The following is a 26,793-nucleotide window of genomic DNA, read 5'->3' on the forward strand; positions in this document are numbered from 1 at the left end:
TAGTCTTTTGTACTTATTATGTTTGACCATTTTCTAAAAGGCATTCACATGCTTGACCCATTCTCCACTTTAAGTCCTCTTTAAATATGCAATGTTAAAAAAATACAATTCAAATTTATAACTGGTACTCACTGGCTAGATGCTACTGGGACTTCCCGTATTTAGGCCCACGTGAAATTTAGCCCATGGGCTAAAATATGGGATTTTTTTTCCGTATTTAAGCCCATGGGCTTAAATTTGGATTTAATTCTTGGGTGTTTAGAGTGACGCCCCTTTCCAAACGCACAGTGAATCTCGACGTTTTTAACATTAGTAGAGCCTCTGCGAGGTTATCACGTTTACAGACCATTTTGGACACCAGTTACAGGGCAGTTATTAGTGACAGAAATTGATCATCTTAACCCCTGTGATGTGCTTGCAGTTGCAGTTAAACTGAACCATGTGGTCTTTCAATTTTGAATTTATAGACCAGTTTCCTGATAAAAGAGTTTTAAAAAAAACGATTCTTTTTATTTTATCAACATATTACGCATTTTCGAATTTAAGCCCTGGGCTTAAATATGGTTAAAATATTTCATCACTAGAGCAGTGATTTTCCATATTTAAGCCCGAGGCTTAAATACGGGAATTCCCGGTACCTAGTTCCTACTGCTGATAGCAGCTATTGATGCTACGGATTGAGAGAGTGACCTGACTTCCTAAATGGAGCTGTAAAAGTTACGGCAAATTGGCCAGTAATATTTATTGAAATAACATGGACATGTATAACACACTAGAACACAAGATGAAGTGTCAAGGTCCAGAGACAAGTGCTTTTATCATCCTGCACTGTCTCCCATAGGAAATATCACTAAGTTGAAATCAAGACAATGAAATTGCATCACAGACAATTCCGATGTTATTGGTTGTCCTGACATCACAATTACATGACATCACTGTATTCTCTGCTGCTGCAGCTAGTTAGCTGCACTATTTACACCAGACATTGGTTACTGTGTGAAGAACGATTTTTGATGATTACTGGAATTTCAACATCCTGCAAGCTAAAATATTTAAATTTATTGATAAAAGTAAGCCATTGGATGTTTGTAGCTTTTATCAGATAGCCGTGATATGTTGGGTCTTTTGAGACACTTGAATTAACAAATCTCTATACATTAGATATTTGACATTAAGAGCTATTGTCAAGGAGAGTGACATTCTGATAGCTTGTAAATACTATTGTCAAGGCTCAAATCAAAAGCCATGGTTTCTGTAGTAGCCAATCAAATATAGGTAAAAGGGGTCATGCTTCCAGCATTTGCATACAGTCCAGTGAACAAGTTCTTTCAGTGCCCACTTGGTATCAATGCACAGAATGGTTATGTTGTCTAAGACAGAGCTGACTCTGAACTTGTACCAATAATACAAAGTCCGCAGAGTGCTTTAGATATACTCCTGTCTACCTTGGTTATAACTGTCCAGTACTCGAGTCTGTGCTTGGCCTGCGTGTACAGACCATCAGTGGAAGTACTTCAGATTTACTCAAGTTGACCTCAGATATAATTGTGCCATGATGGTCCTGCCTATACAAACCACTACAGGATTGACTTCAGATTTACTAAAGTTGACCGGCGTTATATTTGTCCAACAATATTTTGATTACTCTATGCTTTAAACATAATTGCTCATTTTGAGGTCAGGTAGAAGGATCTCTCTGAGGTGTCAACCTGGGACCTTATTCTCGAAACCTTCGTAGCCCTAAGAATTCTTAACTTTGATCGTAGCCAATGTGTTAAGAATGGGCTTAAGAAATTCGTAGGGCTACGAACGTTTCGAGAATAGCTAGCCTGGACACTCACTGACATTGCCATTTGGTCGGTTTCCATGGCAACAGACAGAGGATCTACTTGAAATATACTTGCCAACTTTAAGCTTAGTTGCAAAGATCTCTCTGAGGTGTTCCACCTGGACACTCACTGACATTGCCATTTGGTCGGTTTCCATGGCAACAGACACAGGATCTACTTGAAATATACTTGCCAACATTGAGCTTAGTTGCAAAGAACTCTCTTAGGTGTCCCACCTGGACACTTGCTGACATTGCCATTTGGTCAGTTTCCATGGCAACAGACAGAGGATCTACTTCAGATATAATTGCTCACTTTGAGCTTAGTTGCCAGGATCTACGTGAGTTGTCCCACCTGGACACTAGCCAATATTACCGCTGTTTGTTGTTGACGGACAGGTGCTCCCCGGTCGCGGATGTCTTGTCCACGTCTTCTGTTTATTTTTTCCCCACATGATCAGGTTCACACCATTAGGTGTCATCCATCATTTAAAATGTATAGGAAAAAGGTGTTGAGTGATATGACGAACCGGCAGGTGGGATGTGTTGATGAGGTCGAGCATAACGTTCTGCAAGGACTGCCAATCAGGGGGGAAATTTCATGTCGAGGGGACAAATTGTCTCATTACTATTTCCCAACATGCCGTACATTGTTGCAGGTCTGCCAAAAGTGTTCGATTATGTCAGATTTAGTAGCATCAACTGGGATTCCTAGGTCACCTGACCAATAAATTGGTATTCAATATTCACGACAGACTGAACGAAGTTATCCAGTTTCCTCATTTCGCTCATCTTCTCAAACCCATCGAAGTTTGCTTCATTTTTGAGGCAATTATAGCGCACATGTTATGGAGATATGACCTTTCAAGTCCTCAGAATCATTGTCCCCCCCACCAGCATAATTTGACACACGTTTTAAAAATTTCAAGTTACAAAGAATTTAAAAACTCGCATGGTGTGGGATATTACTGAACATTATAACATGTTTAGGAGCTAATGCTTAATAGTGTGCAGGGAATAATCCTCTCAAGTCTCCTACAACGATGAAAAATCCATCATAGTAATTGGTCTACCTCTTAGCTCCCTTTAAGGGGAAATTCAAGTCTGTTTTTCATAATTAGTGCAGTGATTTTCTGTGGCCGACATTTTCAGATGTCAATATGACAAGCTGCTGTTATTTTAGGGAGTAATATATCATTCTTATGTTACAAAATTAGGAATAAGGATAAATTTCCTTGCATCAAATTTCACAGCATCAACACCAGCAAGTCTGAAAACATGGTGTATGTCGCCATTGTGAAAGTTATAAGTTACTTTTCGTTGCAGTCCTGAATGATATGTCATGACTGATGGATGACATTGTGATATTTCCCTGAAACTGGTCATCATTATGTGGTGAAACAACAGGAATCAGCGTAGTTTCTATGAATTTTGATCAAACTTTATTAAGGAAATCAAAGTTGTTATGAAGAATTTAAATAAAATTTCTTCAGGGAAAATCAAAGTTATTTTGATGAATTTTGATCAAACCGAAAGAAAATTTAAGTTGTGTTTCAATTAGTTTTTATCCAACTTCATCAATGCATCATAGTTGTTTCATTGAAATTTGATCAAATTTGATCAGAAAAATCAAAGTTGTTTTGATGAATTTTGATGATAGAATGATAAAATGAACTCTTATCCTCCCGTGTATAGAATCGAAAGGGTTATGCTATTTTTATTTTTGATTATATTTTCAAATTTTGATAGAAAACCAAGTTGAAGATGTATTCATTTGCTGTCGAAAGAAAAGGGATTTTTTTGTGTTCAAGTCCCATTTTGCAAGATTTTTCATACAATCATATTTTGACAAAAGACCATAAGTTTTGCACCGACCTTGATTTGTTTAAGCATGACTGACTGACTACAGTAATTTAAAAGAATTGAGTGTTCCTTAACTTCTTTGAGTGGTATACAAAGGAAGAACTCACTCACTCACTCACTCACTCACTCACTCACTCACTCACTCACTCACTCACTCACTCACTCACTCACTCACTCACCACTGTTGTTTACATGGGATTTGGATGTGGGTTCACGATACACAGGGTCAATGTGACCAACATGAAGTTTTGTGGAGCAGACTGTCCTGCCGACGGAAGATTTCACTAAGAGATGAATGTGTCCAATAATTGTGATTGGGTAAAATACCAGCCGATTAACAAACTACATTCCATGCCAAGCCTGCTTCTACACGGAGACGTCGTTACCTGGAGTTATTGCCTCATGCTCGGAATACCTGTTGTATTTGCTGTGTCTGGAACTAAGTACTGGTTAGTCAGCTGGACGGGTTATTAGTTTTACAAGATATGCTTAGCATCACCCCACCTGGGATTGATTTGTTAAATAAACATTACAGTTACATGGTAATACAGCAGTAATATAGTAATATCACAACATGGAAAAAGGTAATATGGAAATATAGTAGCATTGTAATATAGAATCATGGTAATACTGTAACATTGTAATGTAGTAATATGGTAATATTGTAACATTGTAATATAGTGATTGTTAAATAGCAGTATATTTATAATAAGTGTAGTAACAGTGTAATATAGCAACATGGTAGTATTGTAACATTGTAATGTATTAACATGATAATATAGCAGCATATTGGTATAGTAACATTGTAATATAGTAACATGGTAGTATTGTAAAAAATTTAATGTAGTAACATGGTAATATAGCAGCATATTAGTATAGTAACATTGTAATATAGTAACATGGTGATGTTGTAACATTTTAATATAGTAACTGAGTGAATGGTCACGACCTTTATTTTGACATCTCATCTTGCCCTTGTTTGCATTACACTATGAACCTCTAGGACCCCCTTCAACCATTGTTGGTCACTGTGGTTGTAGTAAGTATAGATCAATGTTGATCGGTAATTACAGGAGTTCAAAGCAACACTCACTCACTGATTCACTCACTCAATCTCCAACTAGACAAGCAGCCACACATACACATCCACACACATGCACGTCGTCATATGAGCGAAATATTCTCAAGCACGACGTTAAACCCAATGTCACCTCACCTCACCTCAATCTCGGACTCATGCACACACTCTCCAACTCAATAGTATACTCCCTCCTAATCTCACACACTATGGAGAGATGACACACTGGTATGTAAATGCAGGACCCTGGTCAGCCAAGCTGACCCTATACAGGTCTCTCCTGCCATGTTATTCCTATACGTCGCCGCCACGTAATGGCAAAATCTTGTCAGGGTATTCCACGGAACAATATATGGTCTACTAGAATCGCTCAGGGTTGCAGGAACAACGGCTGGATTTATGGCTCCACTTCGCCTACAACTCATTTCCATATCATCTACTGCTCTGGTTGTCTTGAGCAATTGTTTCAACTCTTGTTCAAACGATTAATGGCACCTAAGTGGCTTACACTACCATTGAGGAAGACTCGACCTTGTCACCACCTTCAGGTGTATTGGAAACTTCAGGAATGATATCCCAATGTTCCCAGATGTAGAAACGTTGGGATTCTTGTCCTGAGGAGGTATCTTGTACCTCATGTTTGTAAGAGGCGCGCTGTTGGGATTGTTAGTCCAATCAGAATTCTTGTGCTTCATATTTGTAAAAGATGTTTTGAGGATCCTGGTTCTGACGAGGTCTCTTGTGCTCCATGTTTGTTCTTAAGAGGCGCTGTTGGGATTCCTGGTCTGAGGAGGTCTCTTGTAATCCATGTTTGTAAGAAGCGCTGTTGGGATTCCTGCTCTGGGGAGGTCTCTTGTACTCCATGTTTTTAAGAGGTGCTGTTGGGATTCCTGATCTGAGGAGGTCACTTGTACTCCATGTTTGTAAGAGGTGCTGTTGGGATTCCTGCTCTGGGGAGGTCTCTTGTAATCCATGTTTGTAAGAGGCACTGTTGGGATTCCTGGCCTGAGGAGGTCACTTGTACTTCATGTTTGTAAGAGGTGCTGTTGGGATTCTTGGTCTGAGGAGGTCATTAGTGCCTCATATATGTAAAATGAATGGATGTGATTGTTGGTCTGAAACGATCTCTTGTACCTCATGTTTGTTAGAGGCGCCTTTGGGATTGCTAGTCTAATCAGATTTCTTGTGCCTCATATTTGTTACGGGTGTTTGGGGGTTCTGGTTCTGAGGACGTCTCTTGTACTCAATGTTTATAAGAAGCACTGTTGGGATGTTAAATATTAAGACATGCATGAAAGATGAGTCTCAAGGTGATGTCACATGCTTCAAATTAAAATGATAGAAATAGTAGATAGCCAAATTAAGAGATGCTATCATCTATAGATAGATATAAAACTTACATATATTGGCAAACCAGAAACCTATGATACCAGGCTTGACATGCAGTTTGTACTGATTGTGTTTCCATAGTGATGTTAAACTCACTCACTCACTCACCTCCCAGGTCATGCTGACGAGCTGTTATTTAACAGAAATATTATTCAAAGAGGAGTTAAACCCAACTCATTCATTGACTGATATACACTAACTACAGGCATGGAAAGTATGTGTTTAGTAGTTTTTTAGTAGGTAGCTCAAATATTGTATAAAAATCAAGAGATTTATGGATTTGTTTGATAAAGTTTGAGAGCTTGCCAAGGTATCATGGTAAAGACATGGAAGGTAGTCCAGTGGGGGTTGTTCTTGATCAGCCAGGTCCAGGATTGATTCCACGATTGATTACATGGCTTCTGGAATATTGTTTGAATGGCAGCGAAAGCTCGGAGAGCCCTTTTATTCCCTCGTTACACATCCATCATTTGGTTATCAAAAATGACAAAACATAACTGGTCAGATGAAAGATAGAATTTTATTTCATTTGGTTTCGAAAATTGATCACTTCCTATTTGGTTTGACTGTCTCATGTATTTTCACAATGTCCACGCTGGCGATGTTAAGAATTTCAATTTTGTCCACCCAGATTAATTGAATCACATAAATTGATATTGCTAACGACAAAGATATCAATGCACATAAAGTTTCTTCTTGACATTGTGTTTTTGCTCCGTTTCATTAAGGCACACTAATCATTGGCTAAAACGCTCTTAAAGTCGAGACCCTTGAATTGACGGAAGCTTCAATCGAAGTATAACATCTCTTATACAAAACGCTGCAGTTCGAGCCAACACGACCCTGATAAATTTCTTCTACTTGAGAAGGCTCCTCTCATCACCCCGGGCTCTGGCAACATTTGCATTCTCCCACACATCAACAGGTCTCTGGAACTTGACAAAAGCTGCCGCATCTCCACCATGCTCCCTGACGGCACCACGGGAGATGGTCTCGGGAAGGACACGCCATGGCCAGCAGAGAGATCGGCAAATAGTTATTGCACTGTGGTGTCCTTGCTTTAAGAGGAAATTAAATTGCAGTGAAAGTTTTGGGTGACTTTTGGAGCTTTTATATTGCTGTTGGAAGAGAATGAGACTGTGACTGCAGCCACTCTTTTGAGACCCAAGTCCAATATAACTCTTTTATTTTGGGCAGGGTTAGGGCACAGTGTGACTTCAGACACTCTTTGGAGTCCCTTTTCCAATACATATTTTATTTATTTTGGACAAGGTTAGGGCAGGGTGTGACTTCTGACACTATTCCAAGACCCTTGTCCAATATAATTTGGTATATTTTGGGGGACAACAGTTGAGTGAGGGATATGTTATCGAGATAGATTTCATCAGTCACACTGAGGAAAATACTCGAGAGCCAGGATCTTGAATTTATACATAATTTCTTTTTCCAAAATTTTCCTCCCAGCTTAACATTTCAAATGGTTGCCTCCATATATCATTTCACACATTAACATGAAAATTAAATTTAAATGACAATTTGTGGCAAGAAGACTGAGACGTTGGGGACATAGAGCGTAGCCCAATCGTTTGTCTTAGGTACAGATTGCAGGCCATTTCATGGATAAATGATATGTTTTGTAATTAATGTCCAGTCAATTCTTTATTTCTGGAGGATTATTGGTGATAAGGAAAGTCGTGGACATGTTCATCTTTACTGACAGAAATCTACGCTCATCTCGCAGCTCCTCCGTGTTGAGCAGTCCTTGACGTCTGCTACTATGCATAAACTGCAGCCATAGTATCAGCAGGAAAAATCAATCATAAAACTCAAAATATAGAGAGACTTGTTTGTAGAAAATGTATGTAACCGGCCAATAACAGTCAAATAACAGTCATTTCAAAGGGCAAAAGTCAAACAGTTTCCCTTCAAAGTTAATCTCACAGAACTGATGCCGTTCCAGCCTGTGTTTTACGAGGAAGGTAACTGGGTTGGTCATTTCACAGTGTGTAATGCCTGGTGTCTCCCCTCATCTTACAGGGGAAATCCAATATGTTGCTGAAATTAGAAGAAATGTTTGATTGGAGTTTCTTTTATTGTATTAATAGATACCCTGTCTCAAATGTAATGATCCTTTATATTAGTGCAAGTTCCTGGGCCTGTGTAGTCATGCAAGGCCAGATGGAGAACAGCTTGATTTTGAAAGAAATGGAGTTCTGTTTAAACATGCATTTTGAATTGTTAGTCATGATATGTTTTGGAAATCATTGAAATAATGTTAATGGATAACCCATACTCAGAACAACTCACTCACTCATTTACTCTGCCACTAACAGTTTGATTGAATTTGATTTTATACGCACTCACTCACTCACTCATCAGCTGGCCATACTTTTGTCCCAATTGCTTTAAAAAAAAACCACTTAATTTTTCTCACAGCACATCTCACCACGGACATATTTGTGCTTGCTGAGTGTTCTTAAGGAATCAATAACTCAAGTGTTGTGTAGATGTTGCCAAATTGATTAGTTGTAGCTGATTCTGGGAAGAATAAATCAAGATTTGTACCCCTTAATCACCCCTGCTACATTGATGAAGGAGGCACTGGTGATCCTGTCACCTGAGGTGACAATTTCCTGCATAGAGTTGCATCCCTTGCATATGACAGGAGCCTATGATTATGAGTTCAAATCCTGGTTTGTGGTGATTGTGTTTCTAGGTTTGTTAGCACTATAACTAATTATATGGGTTTATGGTTTTACTCCGCTTTTAGCAATATTCCAGCAATATCATGGCGGGGGACGCCAGAAATGGGCTTCACACTTTGTAATCATGTGGGGAATCAAACCTAGGTTGTCTGTATGACAAACTAACACTTTAACCACTAGACTACCACACCACACCCTCATCAACGTGACTCACTTTCACAGAGTTAGAAAATCAGAAAAGCTTGGTTAAATTTTTAAGTTCCTCAACTTCCCTCATGTGACTGCAAAAATTTGAGATAGAAGAAAAACAGTTATAATTGCCTGACTTCAGGACCAGATATGTTGTGAATTGGATGAGGCATATCAGTCCCGCTGGGAGTTAGTTTCTGTTGCTGTTGTTTGTTGTGATAGAAGGCATTTAGTCGAGAATGAGATGGCCGACCTCTAGCTGTCTCTCTGAGGGCCGCCAATGCCATCTTCGATCTCATTTGTACATAGTATCCTAATATCAAGATAGATCTCTGCCAATATACGAAGGCAATCGTCGATCGTAATAGACAGGAAATGGGTCCTACAGTGGGGCTGTTCAGGGTGTACATTCATGTACAGAAATACATTCAACATTCTTGTAGCAGTTTTATTGCTAAGTATGTAAGAAATGAAAATAATTTTCATCTGTTAAGACATTTTTAACATTGTCTGCAATTAGTAAGTACCACAATTTGTGTTTGTTTTACAATGTTCTGTTGCAAGGTACCTCTTGAAGAGCCTCTCATGTTGTAGCAGTGGGTGGGTGCCTTACTGGTCGTGTGCCAAACTGGAGTTGACTGTGATCAAAATTTATACATTTTGCTACACTGGAGAAGTGCTACATCAAGTTTATGTGCCTCCTCTCCAAAAAATTGTGATCTGATTAGTTAGATATAATTTTATGATCGATCAACTTCACGCCATTAGCTCATTATTTGGGGAATAAGTAGAATTTTATGAATGTTCTCAGGAAATAAACCATTCTATCATCTCTGGGCTGGGTCTTTGTCCAAAGGTTGCCAGGGACACTTGGTGGTACCCAGTTGGCTTCATGTTGTTTCATGCATCATGGAACTGTGATGTTGTAGCTACCTGCTAATCAGTTTAGGTTTTATGTCTTTGTGTCATGGTACAACATTCTGTTTCCCGATTCAGTGATGATAATCTTTGTTACAGTGGAACACATGTCAGTATAGAACTGTTCATCTTTGTAACTGTTTCATTGGTTACAGTGTAGCACTGTCTCAACATGTCATGTAGCACTTACTGTACATATAGTTACAGTGTACCTCTTGTAGTCTCAACAGACAGTACAGCATTACTGTCTTACCATAATTACAGTGTAGCATGTAATATTGAATAGTTACAGTGTAGCACTTACTATTGAATAGTTATGGTGTAGCACTTGATATTGAATAGTTACAGTGTAGCACTTACTATTGAATAGTTATGGGGTAGCACTTACTATTGAATAGTTACAGTGTAGCACTTACTATTGAATAGTTACGGGGTAGCACTTACTATTGAATAGTTATAGTGTAGCACTTACTATTGAATAGTTACAGCGTAGCACTTACTATTGAATAGTTACAATGTAGCACTTACTATTAAATAGTTACGGTGTAGCTGTTACCATTTCCACAGTGTTACAGTGTAGCTCTTACTGACCCATCACAGTTTAGCACTTACTGTTGAAGTTACAGCATAGCTCTCTGTTTCCACATTGTTACAGTTTGGCACTTACTGTTGAAGTTACAGCATAGCTCTCTGTTTCCACATTGTTACAGTTTGGCACTTACTGTTGAAGTTACAGCATAGCTCTCTGTTTCCACATTGTTACAGTTTGGCACTTACTGTTGAAGTTACAGCATAGCTCTCTGTTTCCACATTGTTACAGTTTGGCACTTACTGTTGAAGTTACAGCATAGCTCTCTGTTTCCACATTGTTACAGTTTGGCACTTACTGTTGAAGTTACAGCATAGCTCTCTGTTTCCACATTGTTACAGTTTGGCACTTACTGTTGAAGTTACAGCATAGCTCTCTGTTTCCACATTGTTACAGTTTGGCACTTACTGTTGAAGTTACAGCATAGCTCTCTGTTTCCACATTGTTACAGTTTGGCACTTACTGTTGAAGTTACAGCATAGCTCTCTGTTCCACATTGTTACAGTTTGGCACTTACTGTTGAAGTTACAGCATAGCTCTCTGTTTCCACATTGTTACAGTTTGGCACTTACTGTTGAAGTTACAGCATAGCTCTCTGTTCCACATTGTTACAGTTTGGCACTTACTGTCTCATAGTGTTACTGTAGCAGTTACTGTTTTAACTTGGTTACACTGCAACTTTTACAGCTTGAACATAGATGCAATTGCATGCATCTGTAATTAGAATGTTTGAAAGTGTATATGGGACGTATCCAATCTGAAGTAATTATGGCAGCTCTCTCAATCAAGCAGTTGTGGGAGCTGCTGCATAAGTATTTAATCAGAAACACTTTCATGTGAGGTTTGCTGCCTCTGATGTACACTATCAGCCTTCTTGTGTAAAAAAAACTAACATATTTAAGCCGCGACAGTATTGCCTGTTAAATGAAACCTCATTGCGTGCACCAAGAACTGATGACATAAGGCTGCTGGTATGCTAATGGAAACAGATGCAGCCTGCTATCAGTAGCAGTGGTTTGGGGATGTAGTTTCCCTTGGTGCGACTTTCATTTCAAGACAAGTTATGTTTTTTGTCATTTTTGTGAATCCAGTAAATATTATTCCCTCCAAGAATCTCATGAAGACTTGTATCCAGGTTTCCAAGACAGATTCTTCTCGTTTCTGGCAAAATGGTTTTGTTTGGGAAACTGAAATGGAAGAAATAATATGCTTATTGCTTTTCTCGAACTGTATTCCCAATGCTTAATGAAGAAAACGTTGATAGTCTTGTCATCTTTTATTGTGAGTGCGCTTTGTGTGTTTGAACATAGTGGTGTGATGAACACATTTGCTTGTTTTACAAATAAACCCAGAAATGTTTTGTTTAATTATTGGAAGAATATTTTGTTTGTAAGGATGATAGACCTTTATTTGTAAAATGTGTTAATAGAAGTCAAATACCCAAATCCATGTTGATAGAAATAGATTGCACAATTCCGTCTGTATCATGAGCATGTGTTAATGATTCTCTATCAAACAGTGATGGCACCAGGTGTTCAGGTAAAGGTGAGGCAAGCCATTCTTGGTGTCTGGAGATTGATATGACTGATTTATGTGATACCTAAAACTCTTTGGTCTTTGGGGTGTTTGTGTGTGTGTGTGTGTGTGTTTATAATGTTCATAATTTAATGGGTCATAATGTGGCATGATATGTCCAATGTTGATGTCCCACCAGGCAACTTACTCACATCTACTCACTCAACTCACCCCACCCACTCACTCACTCACTCACCCACTCACACAAGCCACCCACTCACACCCCCCTGAGAAGATTCTTGGAAGCCACAACTAATGGGAGTGGGTGGTCAGGCTCACTTTGTTGTTCAGGTTGATACTTACATCAATCATTGGATTGTCTGGTTCTGATATTTACAGACTGACGTAATAAACTGGAATATTGCTGAGTGTGAGCAGCAAACAAGCTTGGAAATGTCTGCGTGAAATGATCAATTTTGTCACTCTAATCATCAAGTTCAAACATCTCGAACATCAAAAATTCATTATCACCTTCATCATCCCCCGAGAAAACTCATTTCATTATTTCACGTGATGTCTCTCCTGCAGTTACTGACTTCATCTGATGACGATGAACAGGTCAAAAGTTGGCCAGCTTTCATCAAGTACAACAGAACATCAGGAAAGGCATTTTTCATTAATAACAACGGCAGAGATATCCTATTATCAGCTTCTTAATGATACACTGTGTGCCTTGCGTTGTACCTCTTGATTAATCATGTAACTTATTAGCAACCATTGTTGGTTGGTTTAACAACTAATTAGTGTTTGATTAATTGAACCTAGGAAGATTTCACCCCCTGGCCTTTCTGTTTCAATTTCTTGTTTTCTTCATAAAAAATCAGGCCAGACCATTTAACAAAAAAAATATTTAATAAAAGCTTTTCCTGGACATTCGGTATCACATAGAAGAACGACTTGAATGAAAAGTTAGATAAACGTTAAACTTTGTTTCTTTTAAGACATGGGGCAGTGGGGTAGCCTAGTGGTTAAAGCATTTGCTCATCAACCTTGGAAGACCCGTGTTACCTACATGGGTATGTATACAATGTGGGGGCGGTGGGGTAGCCTAATGGTTAAAGCGTTGGCTCGTCACGCTGAAGATCCGGGTTCGAATCCCCACATGGGCACAATGTGTGAAACCCATTTCTGGTTTCCCCCGCCGTGATGTTGCTGTAATATTGCTAAAAGCGGCGTAAAACCAAACTCAGTCAGTCAGTCAGTATACAATGTGTGAAGCCCATTTCTGGTGTCCCCCACTGCAATATTGCTGGAATACTGCTAAAAAAAGGGTAAAACCATACTCACTCACTCACTCACTCACTCCTTAAAGATACCTTTAATATTGAGGAATGTAAAACTACAAACACAATATTTTTTAAAATGATCAACTTATGAACCAAACATCAGAATGTATGTTGGCATTGTTATTTTCAGTTTTATATAGTCTGAAGCCAGTTCATCGGTAAAATATGACCGTCAGTGCTAAACAGTATTCTTGCTTCCAAATACAATTGCTGAGACTCTTTTTTTTATCGCCTGGTGATCATGCAACTGTGGAATTTGCAATAATCAATAAAGCATTATTCTGTATACAGCTTCTACCCAGCGAATTTCACACTTGGTGCCATCCTGTTGAAAGCACTGTCCCATTGATTCGGACTCCACAACTTGGCATCCCGAACATCTTCCACCAATCGGAAACGATAGAAATAAGGAGACCAGTTCAGTTTTGTAGTGCAATATTACCAATCAAATTTGCTGAAGATCATTTTGCCATGTTAATGATCTAGTGCCCTTGTACAAGAGCAGTACAATTGGTTAATTCTGTGTGATTGGTTTGAGGAGATGTACTGAGTGCCCGTGACAGTTCTGATATCAGACAGACGATATCATTCATTATATGCCCTGCCATTTCCTTCAGACGCTTGAATTGGAAAATATTCAAGTAATGCATAGATAATATTCTGAGGATATTTTATGGTTTTAGTTTGTCAGTTTCCTTCTGTTCATCCCCCCTTCCTCATCTGTTTCCTTCCAGTTCTGGAGTGAGTGAGTGAGTTTAATTTTACATCGCTTTTAGCAATATTCCAGCAATATCACTGCGGAGGACACCAGAAATGGACTTCACGCATTGTACCCATGTGGGGACTCGAACCCGGGCCTTCAGCGTGACAAGCGAACGCTTTAACCACTAGGCTACCTCACTGGCCCTCCAGTTCAGGAAGTCGACTAGTCAGGAGTTCAGTTTGCCTTTTATGATTAAGCTGCAGTTTGAATCCAATTTTTAAATGGACAAAGGTTGGCCAAATTGTCTAAGGTTCTGCAATGTGCTATGCAGGATTGTGTCCCTTTGCCATACAAAAGATCCAGAAATTTATAATTGTGGGTTTGAACCCTGGTTTGCCCTGATTCTGGTTTTAAGGTTTGTCTGTACCAAACCCATGCCTGTGGGATTCAGCCAGTGGCAAGGCAGGGTTTGTCTCACAAACATGAGGTTCCCTGGAACCCTTAGTTATTATAGCTTTAGAGGTCCTTGCAGGCAATGTGAGGGTCTTGTGAAGCAATGGTGTAGAGAACTGTACATTTTGATTAGAATTTCTTTAGAGCCTCAGGAATGAGTCATTAATCATGTGGACTGGTGGATGAAATGATGCATGTAACTGTTTTGAAAGAAACAACCAAACACTTAGATGTGTCACAGATGTTTTGTCGGTACAGTGAATAATATTTTGTGTGTCTCTGTGGACGCAGTGAGTTTTTTCTGCATCCATTTTTTTGTGCGTGCTGGACACAGATTTGCACATAGCATAAAAACCTGGTAAAGGCTTACAAACTGCATCCCTTCAGTCTTTCTTCCCAAATCCTGCTGGCATGTCTTCATTTAAGTGGAAAACTGTTGAAAGTGGTGTTAATCCCCACTTACTTTAATCCCATGTCCAGTGTCTTGATATGGCTGCAACACCATAATACTAAAACAGCCTCCATCACTGGAGAGGGGCAGTGGGGTAGCTTAATGGTTACAGCAACCGCTTCTCACATTGAAGACCCGGGTTCGATTCCCAACATGGGTACAATGTGTGAAGCCCATTTCGGATGTCTCCTGCCATGATATTGCTTGAATATTGCTAAAAGCAGCGTAAAACCAAACTTGGTCACTCACTCATCACTGGAGAGGAATGTTACAGTGAATTCTTATATCTCTGGTGATTCTGAGGTGGAATTGTAGCAGTGAATCCTTGTATCTTGTAATTCTTGAGTTGAATTTTTCCAAGGATCCCAAGCAATCTTATGGTGATTCTGGAATGGAATTGTTTCAAGAAATCTTTGTGTCTTGCAATTTGTTTTTAGAAGTATCATTGCCTGGAATCTGCATATCACAAAGTGCTTCTGGCAACACATTGTCTAAAGGAATTACATCTTATGATTCTGGACGAAAATTGTCTGAGTTGACATGACAATTTCTCCAGAATCAGCATGACATGTGAGGGCTCACTTCATCGGGCCTCTCTTGGGATTCGGATTGAACCAAAATTTGGAGTAGAAAAGGGATAAGAGGCCAAGGTCTGTCATGGTGTTTCTGGATTTTTGCTCATCATGACCCTGCTGAGTGATTCAGGATTTGATGTCTGAATGATATAGAGCACTATTGGCCATTAGGAACTGCTGAGTTTCATGTCTGAATGATATAGTGTGCAGTATTGGCCATTAGGAACTACTGGGTTATTTTTGTATAGAATTAATTCAAGGCACCATTATCACATTTTTCTGGTTCCTAAGTGAATTTTTCAAGATGATTCTTGATCTTTCATTTTAATCTTGAATTTGTGTGCATTCCCTTGCAGCAGACGGACTGGACATAATAATACTGTAACTGTAAAGACAACGTTATACCCAACTCAATGATCAGCGGGTGCATGCTCACCAACTTCTGCTGTGGAATAAAGTTGACACAAGTTTGAATAGGAGATGATTTCCATCTCACTAATTAGAAAAATTGACTTTTGCAATGAACTGGAATGGTGTCAGTCTTTTCCATAAAATTTTGATGAGATACGTTTCACTACAACAAAGAAGTAGTGGAAGACGGGTACCACCCGTTGTCCTTGGTTAGAAAGTGTATCCAGTTACAAGCCCCAATCAATAGCGGCAGTTGAAAACATTTGATTAAACTTTTATACGGCAGAGCATTCCTTGTGAAACTGATCTGTCATGGAGGAATCGAGGCCCAGCTTTGGTATTTAGAACAGAATAGGCCCTTGTTCCCTGTGAGAGTCGTATGATGCAGATCAACTGGGTCAGTGACTTCATGGGATCTGTTCTTGGGTATGTTCCAACCAGTGTTCAAAATAGATCACATCTCTTGCAATGGATGGGGTATGATAATGACTTGAAGCATCCTGAATTATCCAGTGTCATAGGACTCCATTCTATTATAGTAAATACACAGGACCAATATTGTAGCTTGTCTTTGTTTTGGCCCTGATTCAAACAGCACAAGCTGAAAATATCTATCCAACCAGTTGACACTCATGTGTTCAAGATAGGGTGTGGGGCGGTGGGATAGCCTAGTGGTTAAAGCGTTCGCTCGTCACACTGAAGACCCGGATTAGATTCCCCACATGGGTACGATATGTGAAGCCTATTTCTGGTGTCCCCATTGTAATATTGCTGGAATATTGCTAAAAGCGGCGTAAAACTAAACTAACTCACTCACTCAAGATTGGGTGACAATCAAGTTACAGTGAAGAATTGGTCATGGGTATTGTAAAACATTATACCATTGATACTCAAGGCATGGGCAAAGGGACCTGATTATCCTTTGTTATACCATTGATACTCAAGGCATGGGCAAAGGGACCTGATTATCCTTTGTTATACCATAGATACTCCAGGCATGGGCAAAGAGGCCTGATTATCCTTTGTTATATCATGGATACTCCAGGCATGGGCAAAGGGGCCTGATTATCCTTTGTTTTGTTACATTCAGTGCCTGTTGCATCCAGTGTCAGTGCCAGAGTCCCAGTGTTTCCCCATTATCATCTGTCAGCTCTGGAACTGTGTCGATGGGGTCCCCAATCTTTGAACATCTGAATCTGAATCATTCATTTGTTTGTTGGTTGGTTGAAAGTTAATTTATTACATTGATTGACAAAAGATCTATTATCAAATTGCGGGGCAGTGTGGCAGCCTGGTGGTTAAAGTGTCTTCTCGTCACGCCAAAGACCTGGGTTCGAATCCCCACATGGGTACAATGTGTGAAGCCCAATTCTATTGTCCCTCACCGTGATATTGCTGGAATATTGCTAAAAGCGGCGTAAAACCATACTCACTCACTCACTCACTGTTATCAAATTGCAGTGTTCAGTCATTTGTTTGCCAGACAGTGTTTGTTGTGTTTATTCATTTCATTCTTCCACACTAGAAGGTTAATTTGTCTTTTCATATTCTATTCTCTCGTTTAAAGCAAATATTCCTGTGTCACAAATGTTAATTCTGTCAAAAAGTCATCTGTTCTGAATTGGCAAACTTCTGTCCTCTTGTATAAACATTTATTCAGTGATATGTTTTTTCATTTCATATATGCATTTGCTTCTTGGCAACAGAATATATATTCTTTTGTATTCGTTTGTTGTTTAATGCCTCACTCAACAATACTCCAACTATATTCCTTTGTGATGACATTCATCCAAATACACTTTCAAATATAAAGTCAAAAGACTGGTTTTGCATCATTATAAGCAATCATTCAATGACGATATTGATATATATATAATCAAATTGCAAGAGATTACGTGGCATTTGATTTGCTATCCAAGCAAATTCTTTGCATTTATTGTTCCAAAACCAAAAAATAGAATCATCCAGTCCATTCTTTCCTTATTAGCTACTGGTATAATAGAGAGAGGTCGTGTTGCGTTATTGTGCTGAACGATGTTACTGTTTTTGTAGGGTTGTAATTAGCTACTGGTATAGTAGAGAGAGGTCGTGTTGCGTTATTGTGCTGAACGATGTTACCGTTTTTGTAGGGTTGTAATTAGCTACTGGTATAATAGAGAGAGGTCTTGCTGCGTTATTGTGCTGAACGATGTTACCGTTTTTGTAGGGTTGTAATTAGCTACTGGTATAATAGAGAGAGGTTGTGTTGCGTTATTGTGCTGAACGATGTTACGATGTTACGCTTTTGTAGTGTTGTAATTAGCTACTGGTATAATAGAGAGAGGTCGTGGTGTTGCGTTATTGTGCTGAACGATGTTACCGTTTTTGTAGGGTTGTAATTAGCTACTGGTATAATAGAGAGAGGTCGTGTTACGTTATTGTGCTGAACGATGTTACCGTTTTTGTAGGGTTGTAATTAGCTACTGGTATAATAGAGAGAGGTCGTGTTGCGTTATTGTGCTGAACGATGTTACCGTTTTTGTAGGGTTGTAATTAGCTACTGGTATAATAGAGAGAGGTCGTGTTGCGTTATTGTGCTGAACGATGTTACCGTTTTTGTAGGGTTGTAATTAGCTACTGGTATAATAGAGAGAGGTCGTGTTGCGTTATTGTGCTGAACGATGTTACCGTTTTTGTAGTGTTGTAATTAGCTACTGGTATAATAGAGAGAGGTCGTGTTGCGTTATTGTGCTGAACGATGTTACCGTTTTTGTAGTGTTGTAAGTAGCTACTGGTATAATAGAGAGAGGTCGTGTTGCGTTATTGTGCTGAACGATGTTACTGTTTTTGGGTACTGAATAAATACGAAGGGTGCAAAGTGGTCTTTGTTGACAAATTTATTACAAAAAATTGACAAGTTTTTGCAGACAGTAGGCACATCAGATTTTACATTTATATCTCCATGAATCCAAGAAACATTGAGGCTGATTCTGAAGTATTGCGTGTTGTTTCGAGACTTGTATGTATCTATAGACTCCGACACGAGAATCTAGGGACAAGTGTAAGTATTGTTGTTTATGCATTGAAGTATGTAGGATCGAGACGATAGCATCGCCCGATCAATATGCTCACTTTCTGCCCTCGCAGACGGAACAAGCTCCGTACACTGTTCTTGTGGCGGCAGACCCTGCTGTTTGTGCTCTAAACATCACGATAAATACATCAAACACGACTAATTGATAAATTGAGTTAAGGTGTCAGTGATAGTCTTACAGTGCTACTGGATTGATTAACAATTAGCTCATGCACATGTATGTGGGACTCTTCATTTCAGAGCGGATTAGTGTTACCAATGAAATAGAAGAACAAGAGTGATTGCTTGAATTAGTATCGTTGATTGTACAGATCGGTATTTCATCGATAGGCCAAGTTATTTTTGCTGAGCTCAGCAATATTGACAAATCTTTGGAATATGTGGTAAAGTAGGTTTAGATCTTGTTAGAAATAGGCGAGTCTAAATATTGATAGTAACATGTGAATATAGGACGGAATTGTGATTGGTTTGATGTATCAATATTGATCAGCAGAATGCTTTGTCGTGTAATACATAGAAACTAGGTATTGATTGAATCTGTTTGATTTTTACGGGGAAGGGGGGACCAACGCTCTTGGTTTCTTTATACATCTCGTCATCTTAATTACCATAGTTATTGGGCCGGGATAATTAAGTGGGGAATCTATTTGCATAACCGATTTCTAGACCTCGGGACAGCCGTTTCTTGTGTGGCTGTTGTTGTTGTTGTTTTTTAACCCAGTCAGATGTTGTGATGTGTGATAATCGAAATGTATTTACAGTGTGGATTATATTCCGTGTGAATGAACAGGTATTGGTTGTGTTTGTGTGTTCAGATATCTTAACCATGCACCAACTGTGCTGCATTGTGAGGTGCGATAATTGAAGAATATTGACAATTTGTTTTTTTATCGCTCTGTAAATGAGTGAACAATGCTTAGTTTCTTAAGGCAGATCTTGGAATAAGCAGACTACATTATGAGATATTATTTTGAATGGAATAATCAAGTTAAAAATATATTGACAATTATATATATGGTCCATAATCAGCAAAGAACATTATTTTCATTAAGATGTCTGTTCCATACCAGGGGCGGTGGGGTAGCCTAGTGGTTAACGCGTTCGCTCGTCACGCCGAAGATCCGGGTTTGATTCCCCACATGAGTACAATGTGTGAAGCCCATTTCTGGTGTCCCTCGCCGTGACATTGCAGGAATATTGCTAAAAGCGGTGTAAATCTTAACTCACTCACTATTCCATACTATTTTTTTTGTCAACTGAAGAAAAGGTGCCATAGCTGGCAGAGTTGCAATCCTTGGTTGATGTGCCACCTGATGGGCTCCAATCAAAACCTGATTATGACCCTCGACCTGTCAGCTGCCCACCATTTTTAAAAGTCACGATTTTCATAAATGAAGCGAGAAGCCCTGAAATATTGTTGGGAGATATTGACACTTCAGAGTTTGCTGTCCATGTTACTTGCTGAAACTGGCTGACCCACTTGTGTAAGGTGCTGTATTTTGTCATGCAGAGTTGTGTCCCTTGGACAAGGCAGCATCCTATGTTATGGGTTTGAATCCTGATTCGCTGCTGTTATGTTTCCCGGTTAGTCCAGATTTGTATCGTGAGCTGAATTCAACATCCAAATTTCATTCGTGACATGGGTGGTGGGTGGCCTAGTGGTTACAGCGTTGGCTTGTCATGCTGAAGAGCCGGTGTAACAGCCCCCCCCTGCCCCCCACCCCAATTTTAGTTTAAACAGGGGGGGGGGGGGAGGAGGAAAGACTTTGGGCTAGCCCAAACTTTCTCCCCGAGGTAAGAATATCCTAGGACAAAACTTCCCCGGGGAAAGTTTGGCCTTGGCCAGATTCTCCCGGGGGAAAGTTTAGCCCGGGGAAGGAATGGCCTGCTACACCGGGTTTTATTCCCCAAATGGGTACAATATTTGAAGCCTATTTCTGGTGTCCCTGCCATGATATTGCTGGAACATTGCTAAAAACGGTGTAAAACCAAACTCACTCACTCACTCACTCATGACATTACAAGTCTGTCAATTTTCAAGCCATTCTAACAGGGCACTCTTTTAGCCCATTTTTTTGTGGGGAGTGGGGGAGGGAGGGTGGGTCAGATTCGTGGGGTGAGGGGACTGTGGAGGGTGGGTGTAACTCAAAATGTTTAATTTGACCTCCCCACCCCTCCCCATCCATTTCCTTCACAGGTTATTTGTTTGGAACTTTTGTTTTGAACTCTTTGATTGAGGACATCAAGGAATAAGTGTTGTATATACTTCAAAGACAGTTCCATAAGTAAAACATACCCTACAGTACGCGCGAAATTCTTGTATGGTATTATTTCAAATATGTTTAAAAAAATGTGGAAAAAAAATGAGACCTTACTGGAATACAGTATTCATGGTGTGAGATAGTTTTGGACTCAGTGTCTTCTCATCTTTATTGACCCGTGAAGGTCCAGGTTAGAATATTGATCTTCAGTAAACCATGCTTGTTGTAAGAGGCGACTAACAGGGTCGGGTGGTCAGGCTCACTGACTTGGTTGCCAAATGTCATCGGTTCCCAATTGCGCAGATCGATGCTCGTGCTGTTGATCACTGGATTGTCTGGTCCAGACCGATTATTTACAGACCGCCACCATATCGCTAGAATATTGCTGAGTGCGGCGTAAAATTAAACTCACTCACTCACTCAATCTCATCTTTATTTGGTTATCAGTGTGTAAGTAACACAGGTAAGAGGTGACGAAAGGGATGGGGCTGTAAGGTTCCTGACTGACTTGTCGTTGTATGCCAGTTACATAGATTGATGCTCATGACATCAATCATTGTATATTTTGAAAAATGTGTGGATTAAACACCGAACTAACTCCAAAGATCCATTTATTTGTGAAACAATATTCAGTCTAAAGCAATAACTATAAATCATACAGCTATGTTTGTTGTGAAGACAAGAAGTTTGAAGGCATATGACATGAAGCAGGTAAATGTATGGTTATTTTCTGCAAGTGTATTTTCAAATTGTTAAGTACAACTCAAATGAATTGATTCTGAATCATAGATGAGCAAAAGTCTTAAGTTTAATGTTCATCAAAACCCCTCAAATCAAGAAAAGTGTGTAAAATGTTGCAGAAAAACCTAGACATGGAATTTGCATCAGTATTTGATAAAAAGCTGGGTGAATGTGGACTGCTTAGGGTAGAGTGGCCTGTTTCAATGTGGAGTATTTGAGCCGAGATTACTCTCTACGATCCGTCTCCTTTGAGACTCAAGTGATGAAGTTTTTACCGGAAAAAGTGTTTCTTTCGTTAGAGACACTTACTTTTTTCCGGGGAATCTTCTGTTTAAACTGAGTTAATCGGAAGCCATTGTGAACCATGTCAGCCCCGACCCACCTTAAAGTGGCTGGGGTTCTCACGAGACAACCAGTCTAATACGCCTTTGTTGGATATCATTTTGATGGGAGTTTGTATCGTGAAGTGGTTGGCTGGATTAGATGGTGTTGTCGTACATGATACTGTTTCATCGACACTGACCCCGGCACTGTTGCTATTGCCATAGTCAATATTTGTGGAAGAAGACTGATAGAGTTGTCTCCCTTGATGAGATCATCTGCTTTGAGGCATTTGGGAACAATGAATTGTTTTCGCAATTTTGTCATGTTCACTGGTTAAATTCTATTAAAAATGAAATATTTCTTGCTGAACTCAGGTTTGGAAGGTTGCTGGTATATTACTAACTATTCTGAGCACCACAGAGGGCAGTTTGTATCAGTGCGATATTAACAATATTTATGGTAGAATCAAAATTTCAAATTTTACTAGGCTCTTTATGAGATATGTCGATATTCTGTTGGGAAATCCAGATCAGAATGACGTCCGATCTTTTTGTCTTCCCTAATAGGAGCAGGGAGAGCAGTCTTTGTCTGGATGATGTCAGCAGTGATACTCACTCACTCACTCACTCACTCACTCACTCACTCACTCACTCACTCATATATTGCTTAAAGAAGCATAATAACAGCTCACTCAATACCTTATGAATTCAATCACAAATTGGTTTTCAGTTTAAACCAAAATACCATGGAAAAAAAGCTTCATTTCATCTCACAGATAATGGATTTGCTCACCAATCACTCCCCCATGCACTGTCTCAATCACTCAGGTTTTGTAAGTTCATCAAGATAAATAAGGTTCTAGCTCGGCTATCTTAGACTGCGTGAAACATATGATACATAGGTATAGACATCAGGAAAGCCATTAGGAGGAGTTGATAAAGTATCTTCTTTCCCGCTCTTTCCTCTCAATAAAAATTCTATTTCCATAGGAAATTTTAATCTAGTTCATTTTCCACCTGCAGACTTATGAAATGAATGCCAGATTGCTGCCTGAATAAGGTGCTCCATGCAGGGCTATGATAAACCTGTCTTGCAGTTGGAAATGGTATTTTAATGAGAGAATTTCCCCGCGTTCATTTAGTCAAGATATGATGCTGGCCCAGGTCTTTGACATGATTGCCCTGGCTTGACATATGAATAAACCACAAAGAACCCACGGCTGGGGGAAACTCGTCAATGTCATATTGACCTACTGGTTAATAACAGCACCCCTTGGCATATATGTGCTTCAATGACGATAATGAATTTTCCCTTTTGTACAATAATACCAGGTTGAAAGTCAGCTTGCAGCTTGCAGCTTATGTGCTTCCCGGGATATGTATCCAGATTCTCGAGGCCTCCTGTCGCCGATTCAGTAGGATTATACCGATAATGGCACCGTGACAAGAATTTACATGGTTAAAGGGAGGTAACTACGCTTATCTTTGCGTGCTGTTCTCTTCTCCCAGTAACTGTGAGCTGAGGTGAAGATAAAAGACGTCAATTCCTCATCCCTCGATTAACTTTATTGGAAACTAAAATAAGTGATGTGAGGCAAATAAAACGTGTCAGTTATTGGAAATTTCAGATTGGGGAATGTTTTGAGGGCAAAGTTATGCTCTTCAATTATCCAAAAAGAATCCTGGCTGGTGCTTTGATAATCATCATGATAATTATGATAGTTACTGTAATAGCAGAGAGAGTAATAAATGTCAGAAGTATTGAAATAGAACAAATTAAGGTAAAAACGGGGATAGATAACTGTGAGTTGTTTCTGAAGGAGAGACCCCGACTGCTGAAGAGCTGCTGAATACAGGCACCGTGTTGTGTGCAGAGGGGCACAGCACTAGTGAAAGCTGGTCAAATTATGTATGTCTTGGAGATACAAGCTATATACAGTGTATACTATTCTATCAAGTTTATTATCCCCCTGTGGCCACTTGTGATTGGTTGAACTTCTCTGCCTGAGTAACACGCTGTGTTCTTCCCTTTATCCCAGAAATCTTATTGGTCTGTGCAAAACCTGTGATGGACCGATGACCTGTGCTGTCCCAGGGTATAATTATCAATAGTCACATAGTTGGATACGGCCCATATATCATCCTAAAGCTGAAATGTCTGGGGGATGAAAATGGCACAAGAACTCCCAAAAGTGTAATTCGTGTTGAACAACCTGGAAAGTTCGTTGGATTGAAGAATAGGAAATAGACATAAACAGATAATTTTCTTCCGCATCCATTCCTTCTCTTTATAATGAGGACCCTTTCTTGTTGCATCCATTACATCTCTTTATAATGAGGACCCTTTCTTGTTGCATCCATTACATCTCCTTATAATGAGGACAATTTCTTGTTCCATCCGTTACATCTCTTTATGATGAGGACCCTTTCTTGATGCATCCATTACATTTCTTTATAGTGAGGACCCTTTCTTGCAGCATCTATCATATATTTGATACAGAGGACTATTTCATCTCTCAAAAATGAGGAAATTTTCTTATTATTTATCTTAATGATGACCCTTTCTTAATGCATGTTGAATGCCCCTTTACAGTGACAACCATTCCTAATGCATGCATTTCATACCCTCACAATGAGGCCCCTTTCTCAATGCATATACCGTACATCTCCACACAATGAGGCCCCTTTCTTAATGCATACAGTACATCTCCACACAATGAGGCCCCTTTCTTAATGCATACAGTACATCTCCACAATGAGGACCCTTTCTTAATGCATACAGTACATCTCAACACAATGAGGACCCTTTCTTAATGCATACAGTACATCTCCATACAGTGAGGTCCCTTTCTTAATGCATACACTCCATACAGTGAGGTTCTTTCTTAATGCATACAGTACATCTCCACACAATGAGGACCCTTTCTTAATGCATACAGTACATCTCCACACAATGAGGCCCCACTTAATGCATACAGTACAGGAGGCCCCTTTCTTAATGCATACAGTACACATCTCCACACAATGAGGCCCCTTTCTTGATGCATACAGTACATCTCCACACAATGAGGCCCAATGCAAACAGTACATCTCCACACAATGAGGACCCTTTCTTAATGCATACAGTACATCTCCACACAATGAGGACCCTTTCTTAATGCATACAGTACATCTCCACACAGTGAGGCCCCTTTCTCTCCATGCATACAGTACATCTCCACACAATGCATACAGTACCCTTTGAGGACCCTTTCTTGATGCATACAATACACCTCCACACAGTGAGGCCCTTTCTTAATGCATACAGTACATCTCCACATAATGAGGACCCTTTCTTATGCATGTACACCTCCACACAATGAGGCCCTTTCTTAATGCATACAGTACATCTCCACATAATGAGGACCCTTTCATACAGTGCATCTCCACACAATGAGGACCTTTCTTGATGCATACAATACATCTCCACACAATGAGGACCCTTTCTTGATGCATACAGTACACCTCCACACAATGAGGCCCCTTTCTTAATGCATACAGTACATCTCCACATAATGAGGCCCCTTTCTTAATGCATACAGTACATCTCCACATAATGAGGACCCTTTCTTGATGCATACAGTACACCTCCACACAATGAGGCCCCTTTCTTAATGCATACAGTACACCTCCACACAATGAGGCCCCTTTCTTAATGCATACAGTACATCTCCACATAATGAGGACCCTTTCTTAATGCATACAATACATCTCCACACAATGAGGACCCTTTCTTAATGCATACAGTACATCTCCACATAATGAGGACCCTTTCTTGATGCATACAGTACACCTCCACACAGTGAGGCCCCTTTCTTAATGCATACAGAACATCTCCACATAATAAGGACCCTTTCTTAATGCATACAGTACACCTCCACACAGTGAGGCCCCTTTCTTGATGCATACAGTACATCTCCACACAATGAGGACCCTTTCTTAATGCATACAGAACATCTCCACATAATAAGGACCCTTTCTTAATGCATACAATACACCTCCACACAGTGAGGCCCCTTTCTTGATGCATACAGTACATCTCCACACAATGAGGCCCCTTTCTTAATGCATACAGTACATCTCCACATAATGAGGTCCCTTTCTTAATGCTACAGCACATACAGCAGAACATCTCCACATAATAAGGACCCTTTCTTAATGCATACAATACACCTCCACACAGTGAGGCCCCTTTCTTGATGCATACAGTACATCTCCACACAATGAGGCCCCTTTCTTAATGCATACAGTACATCTCCACACAATGAGGACCCTTTCTTAATGCATACAGTACATCTCCATACAGTAAGGTCCCTTTCTTAATGCATACAATATATCTCCAC

General features: G+C 39.7%; 1 protein-coding gene across 1 annotated transcript in view; it reads left to right on the forward strand.

Moving 5' to 3' along the window:
- The window catches only part of LOC124277313 (peripheral plasma membrane protein CASK-like), a 400,363-nt gene that overhangs the window by 231,346 nt on the left and 142,224 nt on the right, over window positions 1-26,793 (forward strand).

Source organism: Haliotis rubra, unplaced genomic scaffold (assembly GCF_003918875.1).
Source record: "Haliotis rubra isolate DU_JTF1 unplaced genomic scaffold, ASM391887v1 Scf22, whole genome shotgun sequence".
In the NCBI taxonomy this organism is placed as follows: Eukaryota; Metazoa; Mollusca; class Gastropoda; order Lepetellida; family Haliotidae; genus Haliotis; species Haliotis rubra.